This window comes from Hermetia illucens, chromosome 2 (assembly GCF_905115235.1).
Source record: "Hermetia illucens chromosome 2, iHerIll2.2.curated.20191125, whole genome shotgun sequence".
Taxonomy (NCBI): Eukaryota; Metazoa; Arthropoda; class Insecta; order Diptera; family Stratiomyidae; genus Hermetia; species Hermetia illucens.
In genome coordinates, this window is record NC_051850.1 from 108,373,203 (window position 1) to 108,387,559 (window position 14,357).

A 14,357-nucleotide genomic window follows, 5' to 3' on the forward strand; every position below is an offset into this window, starting at 1 on the left:
CCCACCTTTTCATCAAATGTCCAAACTAAGTCCGGTTTCGAAAAGTACTAACCGAGACCTTTCATTTAATATCCCACATGACTATATTTGATGAAAAAAATTGTAAACCCCCTTTTTGCATGTATGACGACCCCCCTTAAATTCGACATAAAAGGATGAAACTCACTGTATGTGTGAGCGTTCACAGTTCCCACCTTTCTACCAAATTTGGTGCCAATCGCTACAACCGTCTCCGAGAAAAATGCGTGTGACGGACAGACAGACAGACGACTATTGGTGGAATGATGAACTGACCGGTCTTCAATCAGCCTGCCACCGAGCCATAAGACCGGCTCAGAGGGCGGTAGGTAGAGTCGATCAAGGGCAGAAAGAGTGCGCCTACAAGGCAGCCCGCAAAACCCTCAAGTTCGCCATCCAGCGAAGCAAGAGGAAATGCTTTAAGGAGCTGTGCTGAGAAGCGGACGTAAACCCGTGGGGGAGAGATTATGGAATCGTGATGGGAAGATTTAGAGGCCGTTCATCTCCGCAGATCACGTGTCCCACCCTCTTGCTGAAAATCATCCAGGGGTTATTCCCCCAGCAAGAGAAGAGCACCGACACATTCCAACCACCTCTGAATGTGACGGCAACCCCGCCAGTCACCAGAGACGAGCTGCTGGAGATCTGCGGTAGAATAGGAGACAATAAAGCGCCGGGCCTGGACGGAGTACCGAATAAGGCCCTTAAGCTTGCCGTGAAATCCAGGCCGGACATGTTCGCTGAGTTGTTCGAAGGGTGCATGTCCGAGAGAATATTTCCAGCGGCATGGAAGCGACAGAAGTTGGTACTTCTGCCTAACCCTGGTAAACCTCCAGGTGAACCATCGTCATACCGACCCATATGTGTTTTGGACACGGTGGGGAAAATGTTAGAGCGGGTAATCTATAATAGATTACTCCCGGTTGTTGAGAGCCAAGACGGCCTTTCAAATCGGCAGTATGGGTTCCGAAAAGCCAGATCAACCATTGATGCCATCAAATTGGTTACTGGCTTGGCCGAAGATGCAATTCACGGAAAGGGTAGTACCAGCAAATATTGCGTGGTAGTAACCCTAGATGTGAAAAATGCATTCAATTTGGCTAATTGGAATCTAATACAGAAATCTTTAGCGAAGGTTGGTATTCCCGCCTATCGCGCTGGTATCGTCGATAGTTATTGAACTGAAAGGAGGCTCTGGTATGACACCGATGACGGACCCTAGTAGTACGTTATTTCCGCGGGTGTCCCGCAGGGCTCCGTATTGGGTCCACTACTGTGGAATATCATGTACAACGATGTACTTAATCTTCCCCTTCCGGAGGAAGCCACAATGGTGGGTTACGCTGACGACATAGCACTAGTTGTTGTCGCAAAGCATCTCGAAGATGCTGAGTTATACTCAAGCGAGGCAAGCAGTGCTGTCAAATGCTGGTTAGAGAGCTCTGGTCTGATGCTTGCAGAGGAAAAAACAGAAGCGGCCCTCATCACGAAGCGCCGCAAGAGAAATTACGCCTGTGTTAGAATCGGGAATCATATCATCATTTCCAAGCCGACCATCCAATACCTAGAGGTGGTGATAGACAGGAAGCTCAGCTATAAGCAGCACGTACAGTATGTTTGTGATAAATCATCCAGTGCTAGTATGGCCCTGGCGAGGATGATGCTGAACGTGGGAAGGCCACGGCATACCTCTAGGTTGCTATAGCCAGGGTGGTGACTTCAATCATGCTCTATGCGCCCCAGTTTGGAGCGAGGCGTTGCGGATGTCAGTTAATACTTGCAAACTGAATGCAATCTACAGGAGGACAGCTCTGAGGGTATGCTCTGCCTTCAGGACTGCCCCAGATGATGCAGCATTCGTCATCTCTGGAATGATGCCGATTGACATCTTGGCAGAGGAGATGGCGAATATATACCATGCGAAACCAATCTCTCCCTTATTGCAGAAGAAGAACGCTGAGAGGGAGAGATCCATAAATAGATGGCAAGAGCGGTGGGAACGCTCGGAAAAGCGTCGGTGGACTCACAGACTCATTCCTGCCATCAAGGAGTGGTTGGAGAGACGACACGGTGAGATTAATTATAATCTCACCCAGTTTCTCACGGAACATGGAGGATATCTTCAGTACCTTCACAGGTTTAAATTGGAGACCTCACCCGACTGTCCAAATTGTGAGGGAGTCCCAGAGGACCCAGAGCATGTATTCTTCCACTGTCCGAGATTTGTGGAAGAAAGGAGAAATCTAGAGGAGACTCTAGGAAAGGTGCTGGTACCAGAAAATCTGGTGCCGAAAATGCTAGCACATCAAGAGAATTGGGATGCGGTCAACTCCATGATCGCATCTACTCAAGATTAATTGCGAATGGCAGAGGAAAGGAGAAAAGCGCAGTCACGTGCGCCGCATATAGAAAAAATGGGATTAAGCTAGAGTGAGCTGACTCCGCCCCGTGATGTAATACCTTATGGTGGTTCCGCGGGGCAGGGAGGGAGTCGGGGGTGGTTTTAGTGGGTAAATATGCCACACGCTGGTGTGTCCAGACCTGTGTCTTTTTGAAGATTTCCCCCTCCTCAACAAAAAAAAAAGACAGACAGACAGTTGCGTTTAAGGGAGCAATCCCCATACATGCAAATGGAAGATGTACATTTTATTACCGAGTATAACCATATGGAGTATCAAATGAAAGGTTTCGCTTAGCACTTTTTGAAGCAGAAATTAGTTTTGGCATTTGTTGCAAAGGGAGAAGTGCGGTGGTCCGAAAGGGGTCAAATTTCAAAGGTCCATTCACAGAAACTACCCAATAAAAAAATCTGAAAAAAAATGTATTAATCCGTGCACATGGTATCTAAGCCTCAAAATTCTTCCCGCGATATTCGCTTAAAGATAATTAATAATAGTATATTATTATATTTTGTAAATTTACTGCGAAGCTGCTTAAGTTAATCCTTCAATCGTAAAATGAAGTAAGATAGACTATTACTGGAAACATCAGACTGGAAAGTGTGGTGGAAATACTATTATTAATAACAAAGTTAAAGCAAGCCATAATTACCACTTTCACATCTTGGCTGCTGGAATGCTTTTCCCAGCTGCCTTTTGTATTTTCATTGTTAGCAGATCGATTTCCTCCTCGAATTGATAAGCAGTGCTGGTTTGGTCATTTACGCCATCGTTTTCTTGTATGTACTTTTTGATACTACCCATTATTTTGTCGGTCCATTGGGCAACCTGGAGGCATAGTAATCTCTCCTTATTTTTTTACTGATTAGCATCATAACAGGCCAATGATCGGTCGTTTTCATTATTGACAACATGCATGTATTCTTCTGAGATTCCCTTAGTTAAAAAGAAATCAATGAGGTCGGATGTTTCCGTTACGGCAGTTGGCCAATATGTGGACTTGCCGTGGCGGTGAAAATTGTAGATTTCTGTTCGTCCTCTTCAAATAATGCTGTGCTTCAGGATGTTTTAGTCTGGAGCCCCAAAATTCATTTTTTGGGTGAAAATAACCTGCTAAAATGAAGGAGCTTTCGATCAACTTAAAGAGTCGAACAAAGTGTTCTTTTTAAAGTTTTGTGTGAAACCAAACCTAATTAAAATCGCTTCAATGTCTGTCCGTCTGTGTGTCTGTCTATCTGTCTAAGATAGATTTACTCCGTTACGAAATTTGGTGAAAATATGTGGTCTTTGACCCGCTACACGTGCAACGAATTGCAACATTTTGCGTTGGGTATATATGCGAAAGAGGGAAATAAAGTTGCTTTCACCAAATATGGCCATGTGCCGTATCAAAGAAAAGAGGAGTGAAGACTCAAAAGATGTCCCCAAAAGTAAAACAGTTCTCGCTCTCAGAACCTATTCAAGCAAAAATTCTGAAAAATCACATTCATCTATACGAAATCTAGGTCTCAAAATACATCTCATTATTATATTCGCTGTTAATAATCGTATATTACTATATTTTAGAAATTTACCCAAGGACCATTTTTGAACTACAAAATTTAGTTTGAAGGCAATCCCATTATTATTAACCAAGTTATAGACTGTCGTAGTTTTGAATTTCACGTTAATTTATTGCACTTCGAAACGTGTATGACGTCATCATCATATAAACTAAACTCATATGAACGGCGGAATTGGAAAAATATCAAAGAATATTTTGAATTTTTAACTGTGTACATGTGGAAAAACGTGTCTAGAGAGTCTCTCAAACAAGATGTACACAAAACCTTTATACCCAAAACATCCTGTTTCCGGTATTCCGACTTGTTTAAACTAGATCGAGGCGGGCAGCATATTGAGAAGATCTTCACATCTTCACATCTTTATACACCAATCGATACAGGCTGGATTTTGTCGTCTTCAATTTTCTGATCCTTGACGTTGAGATTTTCTCAGTGCTTCTATTTTCGCGTTCATATTAAGGATAGCTCCTAAGTTATGAATTTTATTTGAGTCTTCACTATTGTTGAACGTAAACATGAACAGGGTCTTCACTTAATGTTTAATGTTTCCCCCTTTTCATTGGAACTTTTTTCTTCTTCTTCGTTTTGTGTGAAACAAAACCTTATTAGAATCGAGTGATGTCTGTCTGTCTTTCACACCCTCAAAATACATCCCATTCCGAAATGTGCAGAAATAAACTTAATAATAGTATATTAACATATTTGAGCAATTTTACCGGAAACCCACCTTTCGTCCAGGCTAGAAGCACAAAATTTGGCGCAAGCACAAGGGCATATAAGGCATAACTTTTTTTTTGTTATACAAGGGCAAACTTTTACATTTTATGTGAATTTTGGGCATTCCAAAACGTGCATGACGTCATTATAACATCAATTCGTCAGCAGCACAACGAAGTGAGCTTTTATGAATGGGGGATCGCAGTAAAAGATTTTGGAAAATTTTTCACATAAAATGAATACAAAACCTTTACACCCGAAGCACGAGCTTCCGGTATTCCGACTTGTTTCTATATATTCGTGGCGTCTAGAATCTTAAAGCCTTCTTCAATGTCTCCTTATTGATACGTTTGGTGGAGTCCCCTATCTATACCTTGAGAAGCCTCTTATTTTTGTTTTCATTGGTGTACTATCGAAATTTTGTTTGAATTTGTTCAGCTTATTCGGAAAGGCCGTATAGTCGTCTGCGTCCACTGTGTGTATTTTTCATACGTTATTGTTCAGAGCAATTATTGAGTACTCTTTTACCATGGCTGCGGATAGTAGATTTAGGTGCTTATCGACTCCGCGGATATTAATCGGCGTACGAAGTTGAACTTGTAATTTCGTTGTGTATTTCGCTTTATCGAGTTTCGTGGAACTTTGCCTTGTAATTTCCGGTAATAACTCTGCTTTTCCTTTATAAGACACTCTTCTTGCTTGCAGATACAAGCAGTTTCTCTTCTTTAATTTGCGTTCTAAGTTATAACAACAGTTTATCTAGCTTATTGGGCTTGCCAATTGTGTTCTCGCTACATTACTAATTGCTTTTATAGCTTTAAGTTTTCCTTTCTTTGGTGTTATTGTGTTTTTGTTTTGTATTTTGGGTAACGTTTCTGATCGATGGTGGTAATAATGTAACCCTCGAACTTCTACTAAAAGTGCCATTCAAATACAATAAAAGGTCCTCCCGACAATTCATAGGACCGACATCCTGAGACCGTAAATTTTCCAGTATAATTAGTTTGGCACCTGGGGTATATAATCCATAGTTTTTTCCATTGCATATGGGTGGGTGGAATGTATACCTCTTGTCAGGTTGGTATGATTCCGAAAAAGGTCGCTAGGTCCATACAATGATTGGCACAATTCCTCGTGGAGCATGGTGACAATAAGAACTTTTTGCGTGGCTTCGGATTGGACGACACAACCTCCAAATAAATTCCAGGAACTACAATGAGCGTAGGAAGTGTGTGTGTGTGTGGTGGGGGAGAAGCTACAGCTTCTGAGCACTCAGACCGTGTTGGCTCATTGTACTCGCCACCTCCGTCTAACGGAATATTCCGGACTCGTTAACGTATTACAGAATTTCCGTTAGTGGATATGATGCTACCCGTCGCAATTGGAGAACATCGGCACCAAAGATTTGATGCCTGATGCGTGCATAGGCGGGGCATGGATTCCACCTCCTCATTACAGGAGGGACACGTATCATCTTGAGTAATCCCTATTCTGAACAGCTAGTGAATTATGGCTTGTCAGAATGCCCACAATACACCTGCAAGTCCTCCTGCTTTTCGACAGGATAAACTTTGCGGTACGTATGTTGGGTTCTGGCAGGAAAAGTTTGGTATGTCGAGCAACATTTAGGCTCTGCCACCTGTCATTGCGTAGGAAGTACTTCTGATGCTTGATCTAAATTTTATAGTAACAGGTAGCGGATCGTTTGCAAAATTATTCTTTACGATAGTCCCAAGAATATATAAGGGATATCTGTCTTTTTAAGATTTCCACCTTGATACATTAAAGAAAAAAAACAGATATTGAGTAAGTCTTGTTGGACTAGAGTGCTGAAAGCCTGAGACCCTTTTGTCACATCACTTTTAGGATTTATTTGTCTTCTGTACATTTTTTTTAAGTAAAGATCATTCACACAAACTTGTTTTCTCTTGTATATGCACATTTGGTTTTCAATTAACTTTGATTCAGGTTAATTATTATTAGACCCTATGCTACGCAAGAGATAAGCCCAAACCAATGGGACCACACGAAGGCCAACGCAAACATGTACCTTCTGTATTTCAAAATTTTGAAAAGAACCCACAATATTCATCATAAACAAACACAGTCCTTCCATGCTAAGATTTGATCACACCATGAAGCAATGACAGTCTAGACATTAAACCAAACTTAAATTAAAAAATAAAATACATACAACAGGCAAAATGGTAAGTTTTCTTAGAAAATGATGAATATTTTAAAAGTAAAAGTAGAACATCATTGAAAAAATATAATGGAACCTAGAAAGCAAACAAAACGCAAGATAAAAACTGACGCCATCCTTGTAGTTACGGGTTTACCTGATATTATGAAAATTGCTTACAAACGAAAGATTTGATATTATCCATTTCATATTTCTATAGACTCACCCAAAAAGAGTTAGGGGCTAGCGAGAGAAATATTGTAAGCAAGTCCGAAGAGAAAATGCATCACGAGGTGAAAATTATTACTATCAAAAAACCTAAAGCCTATATTCTGAGCCTTCGAGAATACCCCTTACGCGATAAGATTCATGAATACTTGAAAAAATTAAATTTTGATATTTTAAATGTTTTTAAATTCGATCAAGAAAGAAAAGAAATTGAATTCAGCCTCGACCGTGAAAATTTTAACCTTGAAGTATGTATTGAGTTTTACGAATTGTGTCTAACTCAGCTACAACATGGTTATCATGACTTTAATGAGAATCACCTTTATCTCTCTAATGGAATTAATTTTTGAAATTTCCGATAAGATACTCTAGTCTAGAAGTATCTGGATTGTTCTTTAACACTATTTTTCAATGAGTTTCTTTTCGTGATAACGCTAACCGAACTTCCAAAACGGTTTGAATAACCGAATTATTTCTTTACCGAAGCATTCATACTAAGGGACAAATAAGTTCAATATGTATATACATGAAAAGATGATTTCCACCTCTGCAGCAAAACTAGAACAAGTCGGAATACCGGAAGCTCGCGCTTCGGGTATAAAGGTTTTGTGTTCATCTTATCTAAGAAATTTCAATGCACATTTTTCTATCCGTACACAGCTACAAAACTACGAGACATACGTACATATTACAGCCGTAGATGTTACGCTCACCGTAAACAAACAAACTGCCTATTTCCGAATACTGTGCACATATAGGCACGTATATAAATTGATCTTACCCATATTTCCGATTTACTTCTTATTCTCTTTCTCTGAATTAGGCACTACCCGCGAAGTCCATTAGCACGCATATACTATATACCTACATACACACATGTCTCGTTAGAATAATTGATATTCATATACAAATGACTAAAAACTAAAACAAAATTCTTTCCGCCCCCATCCATAAGAACTCGTTTCGTTGTGGTATTGACGAATTGACATGTGATGATGACGTCATGCAGGTTGTAGAGTGCATGAAATTCACACAAAAAATTGTAAAGTTTTACCCCCTATAACTTTGTTAATAATAGTTTGATTTTCTTCAAACTTGACCAAATTGTGCATTATATTCTTCGTTATATGCATACTAAATTTTGTACTTCTGGGATGAACATAAGGGGGGTGCCGGGTAAATTTCTAAAATGTGGAAATATACTATTATTAACTTTATTTGTGCAGATATCGGAACCGGATATATTTTGAGGCCTAGATTTCGTAGAGATAGGTTGGATAGGTTCTGAGAACGAGTCCTGTTACACTTTTTAGGGGTCATATTTTGAGCCCTCACTCCCCTATGTTTCACCCAATATCAAATATTGAACCAGTTTCGAAAAGTACTAATTGAGGCCTTTCATTCGATACCCCACATGGCTACATTTTGTGAAAAAAAATGTTGCACCCTCCTTTCACATGTATGGGGAGCCCCCCTTAAACTTAACAGAAAATGGCGTCAGTTGTTGCATGTAAAGGGAACGGCAAATTACATACTTCTACCAATTTTCGTGACAATCGGTCCAGCCGTTTCCGAATAAATCGGCTGTGACAGAGAGACAGACAGACAGACAGATAGACGGACCTGTGAGGAGTGGCCAGATCTCCCATCAGGCGCGACCCCAGGGGGCGGATAGGGGCATACCTATTGATATGTAAATATGTGTTCATGCACTTTTCTTTTCTGACTGTGCATGGGCTAGTGTTTGCTCATCTCTGGTGCGTGGACCAAAATGGCTATGGGAAGGACACCCAGAAAATAAAACCAACATGCACGAATTGAGAAGGAGTAAAGTTACGGTGCAGGGGCTCGGAACCCCAGTGCCGGCGGCTTTTGGGAGTGAGCAAGCGGGCTCCCGGCCGTCGATATCCCTCGACCGCAGTGCTTCGGTGGTGGACAACTTGGCCACCGTTGCATCTAATACTACAAGTGTTTTAGATTTGGAGAAGGAGGTGCTCAAACGAAGCACAACTCTGCCAAGAACACCAATTGCGAAGGCAAAGAATGATGGGCTAAAAGAAGATAGCTGGCCGAAAAAGGCGATTTCGACACCCATCGGATCTGATCAAGAGGTACTCCAGCAGCAGCAAATAGATCCATTCAGGAGAAGCTCATCAATTTTACGATATCCTCCAATATCAAAGCCGGCAAAAGAGAAAGCTCATGGGAGCTCAGCAACTGAAAAAGGTGAAGGAGTCAGTAAAAGGAGTAGTCTGGCCAGGACTCACCGAGAACAGAGCCCTGACCCAGAAGAACTACTTTTTATGCAGCTTGGGACTAAAATAGTTGAGCTGTCCGAATTCATCAAGGACAAGCACAACGTGCACCAAGCCATTAAGAACATGGTGAGAGCCATCAGGGTGCTTTATAATAGGTCACAGGAAGAAATAAGAAAGCCTAAAGAAAAGCCGGACATCCCAGCCTCAACAGTGTCACAGGCGACCCAAGTGACACCCAAGCACAAAGTCGCCGACCTTCGCTCAACTAAAAGAGTGAGAGACAAGGAGGGGGAAGCTTTGGCGAATCAACAGGCCCCAAAAAGGAAAAAAGGGGTCTTGACCAGTCCAACAAAGGGAACTAAACCCAAAGTACCAAAAGTAGGAAAGTCGACTAGCGAACCGAAACCGAAAGAAAATAAGAACGATGGTTGGACTAAGGTCGTGAATAAAAAAAGAAATAAGAAACCAAAGGTGCGAATTCGCCCGGAGGCAATTGTAATCTCCAGCAGAGGACATCTAACATATGCGGAGATACTGAAGAAGGTGAAATCTGACCCCGACCTAAAAGACCTAGGCGGAAATGTTAGCAAAATCCGGAGGACCCAGAAAGGTGATCTCATGTTTGAGCTGAAAAAATCCAGCGTGGGTAAAACTGACGACTTTCGTAACCAAGTTTTAAACTCACTTGGGGAGAATGTCGCGGTTCGTTCCCAAAAACATGAGATCTATATTCAGTGCAAGGATCTCGATGAGGTAACATCCAGAGAAGAGATCTGCACTGCCTTGAAGGAACAATTCAAGTTGGGGAATTTCAGAGAAGAATCCATCGTGAGCCTAAGAATGGCTTATGGCGGTACTCAAACGGCCACAATGCGACTGCCAGTGGAGTCAGCGCAGAAGTTGTTGGCCGTGGGGAAGGTTCGGATTGGATGGGTTGTTTGCCGACTAAGGGAACAGATCTCCTTAAAAAGGTGCTTCAAATGCCTAATGTTTGGACACTTCGCGAAGGGATGCACTAGCGGCATCGATCGGTCCGATGTCGAAGATGTGGGGAAAAAGCACATATTGCCAAGGAGCGCAATAGAGACCCCAAATGCATTTTGTGCGAAGAAAAGGAGGCAAGGGATAACCGGCATATTGCCGGAAGTGGGAAATGCCCAGAATTTAGGAAGGCGTTAACTGCAGTGAAAAAATGAGGTTAATATAAATAAACCTTAATCATTGCAGGGTCGCACAAGATTTGCTTGCGCAGACCACTTACGAATCCGCAATGGAGATTGCTATCATTAGTGAACCGTACAGAAATCTTGACGGTGCTGTATGGGTCACAGATTCGACTGGTGGAGCGGCGATATGGGCGTGCGGCCGTCAAGCCATACAATATAGCATGGGTCAGGCGGCTAGAGGCTTTGTGTGGGCAAAAATAAGCGGTATATTCATATATAGCTGTTACGCCCCACCGAGCCTCACACTGCCCGAGTTTGAAGAACTGTTAGACGATCTTGTTCACGATGCAAAGGGACGGAGTCCAAAGGTGATAGCCGGTGACTTTAATGCGTGGGCTATCGAGTGGGGCAGCAAAGAGACTAACGCAAGGGGGCGGTGCTTATTAGAAGCATTCGCCCAGTTGGATGTGGTTCTGGCCAACGAAGGCGATATAAACACTTATCGGAAAGGGGGAACTGGGTCAATTGTAGATCTGACTTTTATCAGCCCTGCGTTAGCACGTGACATGTCCTGGCAAGTTAGTGAGGACTTCACGTACAGCGACCACCAGGCAATCACCTTTGAACTAAGGATGGAGCCACAAGGCAGGAGACCCGCACCCCGGAAGCCGAAACCCAGAGGAACACCAGGATGGTCTGTCAAAGCGATGGATGAGCAGACATTCATGGAGGTGTGGCTAGACTTGCCTAGCAAAGCAGGCACCTCCACGGATAGAGCTCTCCATGTCACACAGAACATCTCTAAAGCATGTCACGCGTCGATGCCTAGGAGATGTTCATTCCCCACTAGAAGACCCAATTATTGGTGGAATAGTGAACTTGCCAATCTTCGATCGATTTGCCACAGAGCCAGATGAACGGCTCAGAGGGCAATAGGTAGGATCGATCAGGGGCAAAAGGAGCATGCCTATAGGGAAGCTCGCAAGAACCTCAAGCTCGCCATCCAGCGGAGTAAGAGGGAATGTTTTAAGGGGCTCTGTTCGGAAGCGGACATAAATCCGTGGGGTAGCGCCTATAAAATCGTGACAGGACGATTCAGAGGCCGATCGTCTCCGCAGATCACGTGCCCTATGCTCTTGTTGAAAATAATCCAGGGGTTATTTCCCCAGCAAGAGGGGGGTGCTGACACCTTCCAGCGCCCCCTGAATGTGACGCCGATTCCCCCAGTCACCAGGGACGAGCTGCTAGAGATCTGCAGTCGAATAGGCGACAGTAAAGCCCCGGGTCTTGACGGCATACCGAATAAGGCTCTCAAACTTGCCGTCAAAAGTAGACCGGATATGTTCGCGGAGCTGTTTGAAACGTGCATGTCGGAGGGTATTTTTCCTGCACCATGGAAGCGGCAGAAGCTAGTACTGCTGCCTAAGGCTGGCAAACCTCCAGGTCAACCGTCCTCCTATAGACCCATATGTCTTCTAGACACTATGGGGAAAATGTTGGAGCGGGCCATTTATAATAGATTACTTCCAGTCGTCGAGAGCCAAGGGGGCCTTTCAGATAGGCAGTATGGGTTCCGGAAAGCCAGATCAACCATCGATGCCATCAAAATGGTTACTGGCTTGGCCGAAAATGCAATTCACGGAAGGGGTTGTACCAGCAAATATTGTGTGGTGGTGACCCTAGATGTGAGGAATGCATTTAACTCGGCCAATTGGAACCTTATACGAAAGTCTCTGGCGACGATTGGTGTTCCCTACCCCTACCTCGCCGCTATTATCGATAGCTACTTGAAAGAGCGGACACTCTGGTATGATACCGATGACGGATCCAAAGAGTACGTTATCTCCGCGGGTGTCCCCAGGGCTCTGTACTGGGCCCACTACTGTGGAACATCATGTATAATGATGTGCTCAACCTTCCGGTTCCGGAGGAGGCTACGGTGGTGGGTTACGCCGATGATATAGCACTGGTTGTGGTTGCAAAGCATCTCGAGGATGCTGAGTTGTACTCAAGCGAAGCAATCAGTGTTATTAAGGCTTGGTTAGAGAGTGCTGGACTGGCACTCGCGGAGGAAAAGACGGAAGCGGTCCTCATCACTAAGCGCCGCAAAAGAGATTACGCCTGCATTAGAATCGGGAATCGTATCATCACTTTCAAGCCGGCCATCAAATACTTGCGGGTGATGATAGACGGAGGACTAAATTTTAAGCAGCATATAGAGCATACTTGTAAACGAGCATCCACCACGAGTATTTCTCTGGCAAGGATGATGCCGAACGTAGGAGGCCCGCGGCATACTTGCAGGCTGCTCATAGCCAAGGTGGTGAGCTCTATCATGCTGTATGCAGTCCCAGTTTGGGGAAAAGCACTGCAGGTTTTAGGCAATACACATAAACTGAGTGCGGTCTACAGAAGAACATCCCTAAGGGTGTGTTCTGCCTTCAGGACCGTCTCAGACGATGCAGCGTTCGTCATCTCGGGAATGATGCCGATTGACATCCTGGCAACTGAAATAGTGAACATTTATAACACCAGGTCCATCTCTCCCTTATCTCAGATGAAAAAAGCCGAAAGGGAGAGAACCACAAGCAGATGACAACAGGGATGGGACCGGCCAGAAAAGGGTCGTTGGACTTACAGGTTGATCCCTGCCATCGGTGAGTAGCTGGAGAGATCAATTATAATCTCACCCAGTTTCTCACCGGCCATGGAGGATACCGTCAATACCTGTACAGGTTTAAATTGGACACCTCGCCTAATTGTCCAAACTGCGGGGTCCCAGAGGACCTGGCGCACGTTTTCTTCCAGTGTCCTAGGTTCGTGGAAGAAAGGAGGAACCTGGAGGAAACTCTAGGTGAAGTGCTATCACCGGAAAATTTTGTCCGAAGAATGGTAGCCTGTCAGGAAGACTGGGATGCGATCAATTCCATGATCGCTGTAATCCAGGAAAAACTGCGAAAAACAGAAGAAGAGAGGAAGACGCGGTTACGAACCCCGCGGGTAGACGGAAGGAGACCTAGCTAAAGTAAGCTAACTCCGCCCCGTGATGTAATACCTAAAGGTGGTCCCACGGGGTAGGGGGGAGTCGGGGGTGGTTTTAGTGGGTAAAAATCCCACACTCTGGCGTGCCCAGGCCAGAGTCTTTTGAAGATTTCCACCTCCTCAAAAAAAAAAAAAGACGGACAGACAGACAGACAGACGGACAGACAAACATCGAATCGATTCTAATAAGGTTTTGTTTCACACAAAACCTTAAAAACGAGAGTCATGAAAGGTAAATGAAACCTAATAGGTGTACAAGTTCGACGCAAACCTCGTAGTGTGAACATTGTTCAAGTACCCTTCGCGGAGCTCGACATTTACTTTCACTTCTCGATCTCGAGGCTATGCCGGTCGTATAACGCCCTAAAACTTGGATCCTTTGACTCTGTCTCCTTCCTTAGCTTTAAGCGTAAGGTAACCGAATTACTTGCTCCTCTCTCTGAAGACAATATGTAATGAGAAATTTGTTTTTCTGTAAATTGTCTTAATTAAATAAATAAATAATAAATCTTATTAAAATAACTCAAGGCTCTTCCGAATACAACGCAATAGCCCTATGTGTTTGCAATCCTTAAAGTTGACGGCATTTTTAGTGAAAACTTCTTCGGTTTCGGCGAATGAGCACAGTAATCAACGAATAAGTGACAGCTGTAACCGCAGCAAGAAAAGAGGGAATCAGAAAAAACCATACAGCCTAAAAGAAAAATAAGGGTTCCCAGAAACGAAACTACAAGTGAAGATGAAAGGCGACGCCCCAAGCAAGAATGCCGTTAACAAAATGA